Source organism: Patagioenas fasciata, chromosome 1 (genome assembly GCF_037038585.1).
Source record: "Patagioenas fasciata isolate bPatFas1 chromosome 1, bPatFas1.hap1, whole genome shotgun sequence".
Classification (NCBI taxonomy): Eukaryota; Metazoa; Chordata; class Aves; order Columbiformes; family Columbidae; genus Patagioenas; species Patagioenas fasciata.
In genome coordinates, this window is record NC_092520.1 from 115,293,795 (window position 1) to 115,310,068 (window position 16,274).

The following is a 16,274-nucleotide window of genomic DNA, read 5'->3' on the forward strand; positions in this document are numbered from 1 at the left end:
GTAGAATGTGTTTCCTGATGTTCAGAGGGAACCTACTATGTTTCAATTTGTTCCCACTGCCTTTGGTCCTGTCACTGGGCAAAAGAGCCTGAGCTCATTGTTTTGGAAGGTGAATGGGCAAGTGATAGGGAAGGAGAAAAAACGTCAAGGTAAATGAAAGAAAATTATGTATAAAGAGTCTGAGGTTGCAGTCCAGCAATGACCACCTCTATATATTCATTGCAGTTTGAGACATTTATTTAATGAAAAATGCAGAGAGGTGGAACCAGTAACTTCATTGCCCCTTCTTTATATAATGCTTTCTACTGGGGTGAAAGCTATACTTATTTTATTAAATTTTTGATTGTTCGATTTTAAGACAAGTTCTCATGTTAAAATTTTGGTTAGGTAATCTCGAAGTTTAGCAAGGTTTGCAGAGAGTTAATATCAGTCATTTTAGCAACAAATATATTTTGAAAAAATATGAGGTTTTGGATGCAGGAGACCATCTCCTAAAGGGCTGGAACCAAAGTAGCAAAGTTTACACTGAACACTTGCTGACAAAAAAGTTTTTCCTAAGGAAATGTAGATACAACCCTTTTCACAATATACTTAATCTATCAATTAGACAATTTGAGAGGCAGCACCACTGCAACAGGTATAGTTGCCAAGTAGGTGGCTCAGTTGTGTAAAAAAAAACCCCTGAAGATAGGCTATCACAAAAAACTATGGCTTCTCTAGAGAAGAGACATAGGGACAATGGGAAGATTCATGTCTCTGTAATGTCTATCATTTTGAGTACTCATTGAAGTTAAGAAATTTAGTGCTTAGGTTTATCTTGGAGATGTTAGTTGGGTGGAGAAACAGAAATGTTTCATTAATAGAGGAATGTTACTTTCCATTCTTGACTGATTGTGTGAGCTTATTCTGCTGCGGTGTTTGGTGTGGGTTATTGTTTGCATTTGCTTGCTTTTAATCCAAATAGTTTCCATGAAAGTAGCTGGGGAAAAATTATATCACAGGCTTAGGAGATGTGGATTTTGGTGATTCTGTTATGGGTGAAATGGTGACTGCTGCAAGAAGGATGACCTTCACATTTGTCTCTCAACATGAGTCTGGTTAAAGCTGGATTTTTTTTTGCTGGATGAACGGTTCACATGCAGCTCTGCACTCGGTAAAGTGTCATGGCACCATAGGGGCTAGAAGCTTTAAGGGCTCCCCGTGGTGGGTGATGGCAGGGCCTGGTAGCCGAGCCCCATCCCACTCCCAACCAGGACCACAGAAGCTGAGGGGCACCAGGGCAGCCCCAGACCCTGGCATCGGGCACCTCCCTGGGGACGAGGATAGACCGAGGCAAGGACATGGCCCCTGCAGGACCTGCAGGCTGGGTAGGGCTGTGGGGACCTAGAGACCAGCCCTGCTGTGGTGTTGCTGGGGCAGAGGCTGGTGGTCCCAGGGGGCTGGGATGTGGTCTTGCGCAGGGTGGAGGGAGTCCCAGGGGGCTGGGCAGGGACAGTCAGGGCTAGTGATGCCCTCAGGGACATGCTGCGTTGAAAGGTTTTCTGCAGATATTTGTTTTGGAGACACAATATAGGTGGGTTGCATTCTATTATTTGGTTTACTAACATTTTAATGTCATTCTGGAGAACTGGAAAACACCATGAAGGTGAAAATGAATAAGAATTCAGTTTTCTAGAGAAGGAATTCTAAGAACTTCTGGTGATGTTGCTGTCAGTCAAGTCCCACTGCCTTGCATCCCTGGCAATTTCTCAGTTATATCAACACAACTGCAATAGCCTCCATGTGCACATCCTATCCATTGGAAAGAAGTTTGGATAGTATAGGAGGGGAAATTTACGCAGCTAGATAAGCAAAGACCTAAGTGCAGACAGAATTTAATGCACTGATGTCAGTTTGATGACTGGGATTGCAGTTCTCTCACACTGCATTTTTGGGGGGGAGAGTGTGTGAAAAACAGCTCAGTGGCTTATGTTTTGGCTGCGCATTAACCAACAATGATAGTATCTGACACCTCATTTGTGTAAAGATAAAAACTTTTTCACTCGTGAGAGGGCTTTCATGTATGAATTTTCACTGAATGAATTTTCAGTCATTCGAGTCTTTCTGACTATGAAAATTTTAAGATAATTTCTTCTTGAACTACCTAGGCTCTTAAAAAAATTATGTGGGGAAGAAGACAGATATATATATCAGAGCTTGCTTGTGCACAGAGAGGCATATATGATTTCATCAAGGGTAATTGGTTTACTAGTAATAACTTAAAAGTGATACAGATAGCCAACATTCAACATTACCTCAAGCATGCTGAGAGCGTTGTTGTAATAGCTATTTAAGTGCCTTTTGTCACATTTCTTGCTGTTAATTTCGGAAACACAGAAATAATATGAAAAGGCCCAAGGAGACTTAACTATATACTTGAAGTGAGGACTGCATAGATGATCTGAACTTTGTGCCACTAGGGATATTATTCTGTCTTCCATTCATCTGATCACCTATCTACAATCTCTGAAAGCTGTACTTTTACAGGCTTGAGGGTTATTACATGGAGCTCTTGCTGTTCCAGCTGATCTTTAATTTCAGTATATCTCAGCATGGTCTTGAAGCTTTCTTTGGATTCTGTTTCTTTGACTTTGGGTTTGACCTTAATCTTTTTTTTTTCTTCTTTTTTTTCTTTTTTTTCTGAGATTGGTCTTTTCCCCTCTCTGCTGTCTTTCTCCTTTAGCTGTATCCTGTCCTCCTTTTCCTCCTCCTCCTTAATATCAGACTTGGCCTTTCTTTTATCCCTGACTTGAAGATCAACCTTTTATTTTGACACAGTACTGGCACTCTGTTCCCTTCTCTTTGACCTTAGACTTACTTAGCCTTTCTTATGACCTTTGTTTTTACTATGTCTTATTCTACGTGCTTTCTTGGCATCGCTACTTTCTGGCCTTGAGTTGCCCTAAGGGGATTTAGCATTTCATTTATATTCAGAATTTCTTAACATGGCAAATAACTCTTTTTTACATCATCAGTATTTCTCTTGTATGTGTTGCTGTTTTGGGCTCAGGCTTCATGAGTTTAATTCTTCCTGACTTATGATAGCAGTTTGCAAATTCTTCAGAAGATTTGTTTTGTTTTGCTTTGTTTTTGTTTTGATTCAAACTGAGTCTAACATCTTTGTTTCCAGCCTGCTTGTTGTGTTTTTGGTTTGTTTTGGTTTGCTTTTCCCCGAGCATATTTTTTTTCTGGAGCTTCTCAGTTTTTTGACCTGTGGTAGTAATTATTAGGTTTCTTTGAACCTCATTGTGCTGATGTCATCCTCCTTTAATCCTTTATATTTCCATTTGTTGGTGTTGCAAAAATCTTCAAGTTTTCTAACAAAACGTGTGTTATATACTGTTCAAACATTTACCCTTATTTGTTATTCTGATGAGGAGATTTTATTTGTCTTATCTGATATCTTAATTTTGATAAGTAGTTCATGGTAATTCTGATGTACCCCACATGAGAAATAAACCTGTGTTTTGCCAGTCTTCTTAACGAATATTCATGTCTAAATAATTTTGAAGGGAAGAGGAGTTTTCAAGAAATGTTAGTACTTTTGGAAAAAAAATTAGGGATCTCTGCAAATCAGCATCACTTGTTCCTAGCTGCCATCATGTTTTATAAAGAGGTTCATTCCTCCTCCCCAACCTCCATCCTGTGGACATGGCTGGAGCCATTCTTTTCTTGTGTTACCGTTCCTCTGCTGCTGCAATTGTGCATTTGGTAGCAGTCCATTTTCTCTGAAGAGCAGTCTCTGGTTGCTGATTGTGTTGGGCTGTTCTGCCTACTTTCTCTGTTCATCTCTTGTTTCTGCTCGGGTTTTTCCTGACCTTGTAGACCTTGCCACAGATGCATACATTCCTGTTCTTTCTTGTAGTTTCTTTCTGAAGCCACCCACCTGTTCTGTGGGATATTCGAGGTGCCTGTGGCTGAGGATACAGTCCCTCACCTCTGACTTCAGAAGACTGTCAGTCTCTTTTTCCTGCTTTCTCTGAGTATACTGCCACAAGGGGATTTTTATAGGACAGGCAGGAATCAAGACCAGAGGCACAAGTAGGTTCATAGGTTTAATTACTTAAAGCAGAAAGAGATGAGCAGAGAATCAGGAGGAAACTACCATGTCAGAGGGAGAAAGAAGCAACACAGGTTACAATGCATCTATCTGATCTGCTTGAAGACAAGGAATACAATGTGGAATATTTTCATTTAGGGGAGTGTGTGCATGAGAGGCATCCTGTCTTCCTCTGGTGTGCTGCTTTTGATTAAAATTGAAAAATGGGAGATTTCTTGTTGGTGAATTTCCTCTCTATATACAACAAGAGGGTTACTACACATTTAGCAAAGAGAATGTGCATTTTACTGCCTGTGCATTGTTTGATACTCAGATATTTTTTTAAGTAAAGAAAATAAGATGCCACCACTCATTTATTAGATTTCTGTAAGTCAAATTACCTCAGTACATGTGGAGAGTAGGTTGTTTGTTTTCTTACTTAAAGCCCACACTCTTTGATTCATAGACATATATAAGTCATACCATTTGGGATGCCTATTTTTTCACACTAAATACAAAGGAAACCTAAGGTCAGATTTAGTTATTTGGCTTTCAAATACCTAAATTAAGGAAAAAGTTAGCTTCATTTGCATGTCTCTGGTACTCCTCTAGCTCTTCTGTGTCCATTTCCTGCTGTGAGGTCTAAATAACTGACTTTCCTCTTCTGAAAACATCCCTTCTCTCAAGCTTTCCAGGCAATAAACAGTTGAAATAGTGTCATCTGCTTCTCTGATATTCTGACTTTGGGGCTATTGATGCTGAGAGAATATCACAGAACTGCCCAGATTCATTTACCCATTGTTTAGTCAGTGTTTTTCTGTTTATAGTTCAAAAAATTTTTAATTTTAATTGTTATGGAATGTGTTGCTATGTATGAAATTCTTGAAATTAGCAGTGGGGAGAGCTTATTACTCAAATGTACAAAATAAAAAACTTTACATGAAACTGAATCAATGGGGAAAAGTATGTAAACACTGTAAAATGGATATGTTTAAAGATGTATTTAAAGAATGTAAGGCTGCTTTTAAAACAGTACTTTTTCTCAGAGACACTTCATGAACCTGTCTACTCAAACCAAAGTTAATTACCATAGTCCAGTCATTGTGATGGATAAGATTGAACATCAAAGAATAATCAAATATTTTTAGCATATAACTGGGTGTTGTCAAGACCTGACAGAGGTTTTTGGGATAGCTGGAGAGAGTGGGTCTTGTTCAAAATAAAACAAACCAAAATTTTATGAGACAGATTTTGTTTCTCAGGTAAAGACTAAGATAACTGTGTAAATATAATGACAGAACATCAGTCTTAGTTGATTGTTGTTGTATCATCTATGAAATCAGAGACTGTTGTGATAATTCTGATAAATGAACCAATTAAGTAAGCTTAAGCAGAGTAACAGTAAAACTAGGGTTATTATAGCACCATCAGATTTAATTTTTCTGTGAGTCTGTGGACTGGTGAGAAAACCTGGTTTAGACTTCAGGAAAATACACTTAGAAGGACTGCCAGATTCCCTTAACATTTTTATTAATATTATATAGTTATGAGGAAATCAGTTGTCACAAATATGGAGATAAAATGACACTTTAAAAAAATAAAAATATATGGAGACTACTTCTATATTTTGTTTTAGAATTTAACATGTGTCTTTTAATATGTATGTCCGTGCTTGCCCCAAAAGCATACTGATACAAAGGAAGTGCAGTATTTGCAGTTGTGTTTTTGAGAACAATTGCCTATTACAGGGTTGATGTCTAAACATGACCTGTAAATGGACAACAGCGAACAGTGTGGTTTACTAGAAAGTATAAAGTCTAAAATATAATCTAGTCATCTACAATTACAATCAATCTGGAAAGGTGAAATAGAATATCTGTCAGCCACACTGAAGGTGAAAAGGATAAATGCAGTACAAAGATAAACCTGGAAAACCTAGATCACGAGTAGCAATTCATTCATTTTTAAGCTTCAAAGCTGGAGAATATTTAGGTTGTATGGAGACACAGTAAATGCAATCCCCACATCTACCAGCAAAGCTCAGGTGAGTTTTGTTCTCTTCCTGTAGTGGGAATTGAGCTATAAAGGCTGCTAAAAGAAAGAAATGAAAGTTTAAAAGAACAGAGAAGGGAAACTATATTAGCCTCAGTAGATTTTCACTGTCCAGCCATTCCTTAAATCCTTCCTTATTTCTTATATCCTAGGTTTAATCACCTACTACTGCTGGAGAATGGGAATGGCTGTCAAAGTCCATGTGTGCAGTGAAATCTCTAGTAAAAGTGCCACTGTCATGTGGAGATATTTAAGACATTACCATAGTCTGGAATAACGATTGCCCTAAACTTCAGTATCCAATTCCTCAACGGGTTGCAGTGTTGCCAGGCTTCCCCCATAGCAAGTGTCCAGATGGACACTGTCACAGTTTAGCTGGAGTGTTTCATAGGTTGCTTATTCATAAGGAATTCTGCTTTGCATCCAGGTTCCTAAATTCCTCCCTTTCAGGTATATATTCAGATATCTGTCCACTGGTATTTATGTCCCATTGGAAAAGATAATCACCTTCTTTACATGGAATTGAGGCCTATGTTTGCAGCTGTTACAATGAATTGCACTTACAGGAAGTGGTTTGGCTGTAGTGAGTCAAAATTAGTAATGAGAAAAAGTTATTCAGTGTGATTAAAATTGTGGAACCTGGCAGTAGCAAGTGAGTGTTAAAGCCAATTTAATTTATAGCATTGGTTTTGGTCAAAAGTGAAGTCTAAAATCTGGGTTTTTTTAATTTAAATGTTGTAAGAAAAATTTCTAAAAAACAAGTTGGAAACTCAGTACCATGCTCCTTAGGATCTTTATTGCTAAAATCTAATTTATTGCTTAAAATATGGTATACATACATATCAATACATATACTTAAATATAACATGTGTGTATGCATGTGTGTGTATATAGATATATTGTCTGTGATGACTGTCCATTCTTTATCAGTTATCTGGAAGTCTTGTCTCTTTCTACTGATCAATAGCACACAGATGGACCCAGAAAGCCATTTAAGTCTGTGGAACATATTTGTGAGTTCATTGTAGAAGTTTCTGCAGTGTTAACAGGCACTATACTGCAGCCAAATGCCTTGTGTCATTTTTCAGAAATGAAGTTTGCTTGACATATTAGCAAGCTAATAGAAATACTTGATGACCTCACCCTGCTTCTGTAATTTGTTTTGAAATGGTCTTTTTCACACAAAGTGCTTCTCTGTATTGGTCAGCTTAATTAAAATAAGAATAAATGATATGAAGTGCTTTGGTACTCTAACAGAGATAGAGAAAAAGAAAAATAAGGTAGTGCATGAATTTCCCCTGCAAAACATGTGTAGTTATAAATGTCATAAAATCAACTTCACTGGCCTTTGGGGCAAAGAATTCTTGAAACATACACACATTACCTGAAATAACTTTCTTAACACTATAAAAGTATGAGTTTTAAATTGCACAGTCTTAAGATAGTCCTGACAGAAGAAACTGATGGTAAATATTGGTCTTCAAAATAGTCTATCTAAAATGGATAAACTATTTGTAAATAGTCCATTGAAATGTCATTTTAAGTAAAAGCAATAGTATGGAATTACCCATAAGAAAGATTAAATAACAGTGAAATGGCTTTCAAAAATACTTAAAATATTTTATTTTAATACATTTGAATATTCATTTTAGTATTTTATATTTGAATATTTATAACATATATTTAAAGAAAAACATATATTTAAAGAAAAATTTTATAACATATATTTAAAGAAAAATTTTGCATAAGAATAAGGTAGAACCCAAGGGGTTTGTGATGATCTTTTTTTCTTCTTTTATTTTGAAGTACTTACCTTAGATTTTTTTCAACAAATTACATATTTCTGTGGTATATAGGTATAAAGACATTTCAATTTTTGTAGCAGTGACAAATTTGCAAAGAATAAATATCGCTAATAATTTTTATGACAGAAGTCATGACACTGTGATCAATGTATTTATCCTCTGGGTATCAGTATTATGTTTTTTTTTTTTTAATCTTGAACAGCATTGCAGGTGATTTAATAAGTATTTTCTAACCATTTGTGACTCATAAACATGCATTTTTTTCTTCATTTACTGAAGAGCCCTATAATTTCTTTCTAACAGGAAAAACTTCAGCTGTAACTAAAATGACATCATGCTGCCTCCTATGGGGGAATTCTGAAGCCTTTTCAATAATCCGACATTGTGGTAAGTACTAAAAGTATATTCAGAATAATTCTATTTTCTCGAAAAATATTTAAAAGAAATGAAATCAAGTGTCTGTTGCTGGTGTTCTTAAATGTGTTTGGGATAAATATTCACCATGTGTACATCCAGTTAAAATGTTCGTTTGCCATGTGTTCATACAATGAGACATAAAATATGATCCATTCTAAACCTATGTATGCTATTTATAAAACACCTGAGACTAATCTAATTACTATTCTTTCATACTGTGCCTGACACATTGATTCATGAGAAGGGAAAGACATACACAAATGACCAGAAAAGTTTCTCTGATGCATATTTCTTCCTTCTCACTTTATATGCTCTATGAGCTTTGAAGCACATGTCACTTTTTCTGTAATCATTGCGCTAGCTGCAGTACAATGACATTTCAATTTAGTGTTATCATTGGGTCTTAAATTCAAGGAGAAGGAATAGTAATATATCTGATGTGATAATAAAGCAGTGCATAAGCAATAATTCAAAGTATGACAGATTAGTTATGAGATCCAAGGGTACCATTATATGAAGTGTAAAAACCAGACAAAGAAAATAACAGCTTTGAAAACTCCTATGATATTTGCATGACTGAACCATGTTTATTCCAATTTGTAGCAATTGAAATGCAATTGAATAAAAAAAAAATCTATGAACAGGAGCCTGTTTAATAGTTTAGCATCTATGCTGATCATAGCTGAACTCTTTCTGGTTACTATAATGAACAGTACACGTATGCATGAACACCATATGTGGGACTCAATTACTCTCCTTAAAGAACTCATGACAATTTTTTTAATTTAAATGTTGTAAGAAAAATTTCTAAAAAAACAAGTTGGAAAAAGGCAAGTTGGAAAAAACAAGGAAAAAACAAGTTGGAAAAAGGCAAGTAACTAGTATAAAGAATAGAAGGCTGATATAAAGAATACAAAGCTGAAGTCAAAGCCAAAATAATCACTTAATTTCTTCAGCAGTAACAATCTGTGGCAGGTTTACATTGTCTTGCACTAGAATTAGCCACAACCATGTTCCAGGAAGGGAGAGAAAATTTAATCTCAAAATCTGTCACAGTACACTGATGTAAACCAGCAAAGCTGGGGAGAGGAGTCTGAAGGGAAAACTGAGGGATGGTGTGATTTCAGTTTTCACTGTTTTCTCAGCATTTTGGTTGTTCTTTTTCATAATGCATAGAGAAGAAGTCAGGGAGAAGGAGGAAAAAAGGGAAGCAAACAACACTAAAATAGAAAAGAGAGAGAGAGCGCCTATTGATGTCTGTTTTTTAACTCTGACTGCAAGTTAGTGGACTTCAGAAGCCAGCTGTGCCTTTTGAAAACTTCCTCCTTCATGTGAAGTGATAATTGGGCTATGCATAAAAAGAAAAAAAAACAAACAAACAAACAAAAAAAAACCAAACAAAAAAAACCAAAAAACCAAAAAAAACCCAGGATAGTAGAAAATGAAGTTGTAAATGTGTGTCAAATTTATTTCAGCTTCTTTGCTTGTTAATTGCCTCAAGTATACGTAGCCACAAACTTATATGCTCAACTGCCATCCCCAAGGTACTCAAAACATACACAACAGAAATATGGCAATATATGTTAAGGATTTTGTTATTTTGTCTGAAAGAAAGTTAGGAGAAGCTTTTCAAGAGAGAAATTGAAATGAATCTGAAGGCTTTCACAAAAGTGTAAGACTTAAGCCAAACTATCTTTGAAGAGTTATTTATAGCAGACAATAGGGATCCATTTGGAAGAACAGAAGAACTCTGTGAGTGATGTGCATTGCTATCAGTGTTGGTTCCAAAAATAACCAGATATGGTAATCCAGGCAGATTTTAAATGTGGCTCTTGCTATATGTACTCCTACATTTAACAGAAATACAGAAAGAAATCCCCATGACTTGACCACTTTTACATTTTCCTTCCCATGATTCTCATCCAGAACTCCATCTAGAAGTCTTCAACATAAACTGATTATCAGAATTATCTCCCTCAACAAGAGAAAACTACAGTTTATGTTTAAAATATACAAAATGTGCTTCCTGACAATGAACAGATAGTAATAAAAATGAAAGCAAAAAAAATGGCCCATGCTCTGTCCTCACATTTTAGCCTCACATCACAAGTACAAGTTAGTTTAAATAGTGGGATTTCGTTCTAAAAACCCAACCTGACAGCTGAGTGTGCAGATGGAGCCCTGTGGTAGTCTGTGAGGTGCTGTGTAGTACCTCTGATGTAGCCACATACTGTCAGATTCTTGATCATGTTCTCAAACTCTGATCAAGCTTTTTGTCTTGTATTATTTGTGATAACAAAAGTGAAGAAATATAAAAAGCCTTCATATTAGAAGCCAGGAATAAATTGTTCCAGCTCTAGTCTTGGGAGTTTTAGGAAATGGATCAGCTCTTAATTCTCTGAGGAAAATCAGGGCACAATATAAATCTTATTCTTAGAGAGTCAGGTCTCCTCAACCTAATTTTCAGCTCTCAGGGTTTAGTGCCATTGATCAGAAACCTTGCCTTGCCTTCTCTTGTCAGGGTTTATGGCTGTAAATGGAAGTATGCTTAGCTAGGCAGTCTAATCTCTGGTTAAGAAGTGCCTTCAAATCTTATTTCTAGTTGGCTTTCTAGTTCTCATTGTATTTTACACTCTTAGATAGAAGAAAAACACTCCCCATATTTTTTCTCTCTTGAGGAAGTATTATCATAATTTTAGTACAGACTGAAATCCATCAATTAAGTCAGCTCCTAAGACTTGTACCATGATAAAGGAGGTTGTTCTGACATTGTCTATAGGGTACACTCTCCCACTGGTTCTCTTAATTTTGAAACAGAAAGAAGGAAATAACTCAGTTTTAAGTTGTTTCTTTTCTAAAGATAGCTGGAGTGTTTTCCATGAACATATTTGATAAGCAGGAACAACTAATGAAGTTATCAGCTGAATATCCCAGAACCAATGGTCTGGTCATGTTGATTGATTGAGGTTGATACTCAACATTTCAGTAGCTTTCCAAATTGGAAACTGCATCCTCTTCAAGAAGTTCAGATAGTGTAAATTAAGCTGATCACTTACTGTCTAACCTGTTTAACCAGGATTTCACCAGATTCTGCCTACATGTGGTTTCAGGATGTTCCACATCTTTCTATGCATCTATAAATATGTGTTCAGGGAGAGTATACTGAAATCCTAAATCCAATGTAGTTAACTGTGAATCAATAGATCTAGAAAAAAATAAATTAAGTTCAATCAACTGTTACACTCTGAGATGTTAAAGGTAAATCTGATATCTACAAATTTATTACATCACTGATATTGTGATACAATTGCCATTGAAGGTAGAGACACTCAGTGTTAGACCTTCTGTGAATACTGGAATTAAAATGTTCAGATTCTTTAATGAATACAAAGAATTCCTTACCTCCATTTGAATTTGTAGTGGAGTATCCATTCATTTTTTATTGCTACATTTAGTTATGTGTTTCAGCATGACTGACTTAAAGTACTTAAATTTGGGTAAACTCCAATGATCTCCAACAATACGTGGATTTCTGAAGAGCTCAAGTGAGAAATGGGAATATGAAGTATTTCCAATATTATTCAAATATGAAATAACAAACATCAAAACCTTCTAGGCCATTTAATTCACTTTCAGGTAGCAATGAAATTGAATAATTTTAACACTTCTACCTAAAATCATTAGCTCTACTACAAATTTTCAGGACATAGTTTAGCAGTTTTTTAGTGATTTAGGTCCACTGGAAAATAAGTGTGAGTCATGACTGCCTTAAATCTTCAAAAAGCGTAAACTAGTCTTATCTAAGTAACAATTCCATAAATACAATTTGGACATTAGATTACATAAAACATTTTGGGACAATAATGAAAACTATTAAAATTGTGTGATTTCGACATTATGCAGACTGGATGGCTAACAGGAGTTCACTGAGTCATAACATCATGAGTAAGCAAGTGAAAGTGAAACAGAAAATAATCACACAGTGTGTTTTGTATAGACAGCTCATTTGATTGATTACAGGTTTTTTTAAAATTGAGTCATCTTCAGTTCAAGGAGTTGGAGTGCAAATTTTGCTACTATCTGCAATGTTAGAACTTAAAAATGTTTTATCACTGTGACTCATGTGATTTAAATCTACTCTACTGAACAAGAAGTGGTGCTATATCAATTTCTACAGGGAACTTTTAACTCAAAAAAAGCATTCAAATACCTCAATATTGTTTCTTTCTAAGAACATTAAAGCTTTTGAACATATGGTCCCAGCATAAATGAATTACATGTAAGAAGTTGTCCTCATGCTATCAAGGTTCAAAACCCACTGCATATTCATTAACTATAAGAGAGTGACGTGTTATGTTTGTTTTGTTCGGACAACTCAGTAGTACAGCAAGGGAAGACCATTTATACCTTTTATTAAATAACTTTTCACCTTCCATTAGCTGTTGAGCTGCTACCTTCCTCAGTATTTATATAAAAGGAATAGCTCTGTGTAACAGCAAAATTTGATGCCCTTCTGGAGCCTACTTGACTTAATTTGAGTGCTGCACACTGTAGTTTAAGTTGTTTTTAGAAACAACTGACAGGAGGTGATCTCTGGGATCATCCAGTCCAGTTTCTAGAACAGGAGACAACCATAGAATGTAATTCTTTTTATGCATGTTTTAACGTAGGTTATGAAACCAAGGGCCACATTGGTTACGGGTGTAAACCCAAAATTAGTGGTGTCTCTCAAGGGTCCATGCTGAGACAATACTTTAGGATATCTTAATCAATGACATGGACAGTGGGCATGAGTAAACCCTCAGCAAGTCTGTGATTGATATCAAGATCGTGGTACAATTGATTCATTTGAGGGAAGGGATGCCATCCAGGGGGACCTTGACAGGCTTGAGAAGTGGGCCCATGAGAATCTCATGAAGTTCAGCAAGGCCAAGTGCAAGGTCCTGCACGTGCGTTGGGGCAATCCCCAGTATCAGTAGAAGCCGGAAGATTAAGGGATTGAGAGTAACCTTGCATAGAACGACTTACGGATACTGGTGGATGTAAAATTGAATATGAGCCAGCAATGTGCACTTGCAGCCCAGAAAGCAAATTGTTTCCTGGACTGTATGATGGAAGTGTGGCCAGCAGGTCGAGGGAGGTAATTTTCCCCTTCTACTTCACTCTGGTGAGACCCCACCTGGAGTACTGCATCCAGCTCTGGGGACATGGACTTGTCTGAGTGGGTCCAGAGGAGGGCTATGGACATGATCAGGGGGCTGGAGCCCCTCCCCTGTGAGGACAGGATGAGAGAGTGGGAGTTGTTCAACCTGCAGAAGAGAAGGCTCTGGATAGACCTTATTGCAGCCTTTCAGTATATAAAAGGAGCTTATAAGAAAAGTGGAGAGAGACTTTTTACCAGGGCAAGGGACAATGGTTTTAAACTGAAAAAAAAAAAGTAGATTTAAACAAGATATGAGGAAGATTATTTTTATTTTTTTTTTTACTTTGAGGGGTGGTGAGACACTGGACTAGGTTACCCAGAGAAGCTGTGGATGCCCCATCCCTGCAAACATTCGGGGCCAGTTTGGATGGCACTTTGAGCAACCTGATCTAGTGGAAAGTGTCCCTGTCCAGAGTAGGAGGGTTGGAACTAGGTGATCTTTAAGGTCCCTTCCAACCCAAATCATTCTCTGATTCTGTGATTTGTCTACCTAATATCATATAGTGATTATCTATACATGCTTATGTACATGCAAGGATATTAAAGTAAATGGCCTAGTACATTAATACAATAACTGATTAGTTTTAACACACATACAGCACTCATAGGTAACACTATAGACAGCTCAGCATGGAACTGGGATTTGGGGATAAAACAGGTGGAAAATCAGTAATGATCGCAAAGTGTTTTTGTTTGCTTGTTTGTTTTTAAGAAATTGTATAAAGCTGAGACCCTTTTGAATAATACTCTCATGGCTATTTTCAGCTAATTTAACAGATGTGTGTACTAGCCATGGCGCAACATTGGTTATCAAACAAATTCAGGATAATTAAGGTTTTTGGTTCTTTGAGAGAGATTTTGGTTCTTAAAAACAGACTTCTAGTACAGTTTTCAAAGTAAAATTTCCAGCACCACTGCAGAGGGTCCGGATGTCCTGTAGGTCCCATGTCATATCTGCTAGCTGTATGTAGAAGGGTTGCATACACAAACTCATAGACCTATATGTTCTCAGTATGTTTCTAGATTGCATTAACTAAAATTCCTAGTTCCCTATTGACCTCAGAAAGCTCTGGACCCCAGAGAGTATTACAATACAAAAGAGGGGGTATATGTGATTTTTATGTACTTTTAAGGTTAACTAGTGTATCACGTGAAGAATATCTGGATCCCATTCTGAATATAAATCTTTTGTTTGATACCCAGGATTTTTTGGATTTAACCTCTTGGGAAGCAAACGACTGAAGAGGTCTTCAGATGTCTTCTTATTCTTATAAGTGGAGTAAATGCTGAGAAAATGAGGCACTGTTTGTACCGTACTGCAAGGAATTAATTTGGGAATGTGGATATTGCAGAGAAGGCTGGAGGAGAGCAAAATAGTCTGAGTTTTGTTTTTGAGAAGCTGACTGGATACTTCATTTGATTAAGAATCTTTAAAAAAAACTAGGATTGCATAGCTTGAGGAAACAATGTAGCATAGTTCTTCAATGGTGAAAAATAACAAAGGATTTCTATTCTGTGCCAAATGCCAGTAATCCACCACAATTATGCTAATCACTGTCCTGAAAACAAATTGATACAGCTGTTGAGTGACTGGGGAAGATGATGACATATTTCTTTCTTTTTCAAAAGAAAAAAAAATAAAATGCTTTTGCCAGCAGGAAGCCAAACAGCTTGTAGAAATGTCTTAGAACTGTAAATCACTGTTTGATTCTGAAGGTAAATGTGTTTGTTTGTATATGTGAATATAAAATACATTTATCTTGAATTGCATGCCAATTTAGACCCAGATATCTGGTATTCTACATTTTACAGCAGTATTTTGTTTTTATTTTCTATTGACATTATGCACAAAATACATACATACAACATTTTTCTATTAAATCTTATAATATAGAAGGTGAAAGTATCTAAAATACTCTTTCTACAAGGTTCATTATCAAAAAAAGATATTTTATTTCAGCTCTACTGCTTTGCATTCTGTTGTTCTTTTTGAAGGAAAAAGACAAAGAAAGGGAACACAACACATATGTGGCAATTATCCACTACTTGAATAAGAGTTCAGAATTATTTGTGTGTAGGTAAAACTAGTCAGGTCAAGTAAAATTCAGATTCGGTCTGTTCTCAGGCATTATAGTCACCACTTTTCCTGCACAGGTATGAACTTACACTATTTTCTTTTCCACCTCGTTGCAGCTGCATTGATAGTGATAGAGATTTGCCCATTTGTGCACACAGCGTGAACATGGATTTAAACCTTACACAACTATTCACAGAATCCTAGCAAAACCAGCTTCAATTTTTATATTTTAATATGAATGTAGCACATAACTGACAAAATTTGGTGCTTAGTTGTAATCTTAAAAATCTGTTATTTTTTGTTAGTGTAAGAAATTAGTAATGTACAACCAAATGTCTATTCAAATTGTGTTTCAGCTTTCCATCGTGGAAACAAAGCTCTTTTATCTGGAACTAAGTAATGCATTTAATTCAAATGTAATTTGCAGTCAGTAGAGTTAATTGTCCTGAAAGATTGTGTTGCTTCTACCAGTTGAGGCTTTGTGCTTTGCTTTAGAGGTATGTAGGTGATATTTCTTACGCTGTGTCATATTACTGGCGTTACTTTTGTGGGTAGTCATATGTCATGAATTTGGTTTATAAAGATGAGACAAAAGTCTTTGTAAATTACCTATGAATAATGAGCAATCTGTTACTCTGAATT

General features: G+C 36.2%; 1 protein-coding gene across 3 annotated transcripts in view; it reads left to right on the forward strand.

Moving 5' to 3' along the window:
- NLGN4X (neuroligin 4 X-linked) overlaps window positions 1-16,274 on the forward strand; it is a 177,497-nt gene that overhangs the window by 22,804 nt on the left and 138,419 nt on the right. For all 3 annotated transcript variants that reach the window (XM_065856030.2, XM_065856022.2, XM_065856035.2), the window contains exon 2: window positions 8,239-8,322. The gene's annotated coding sequence lies outside the window, so the exon portion shown is untranslated. The remainder of the gene's footprint in view (window positions 1-8,238; window positions 8,323-16,274) is intronic.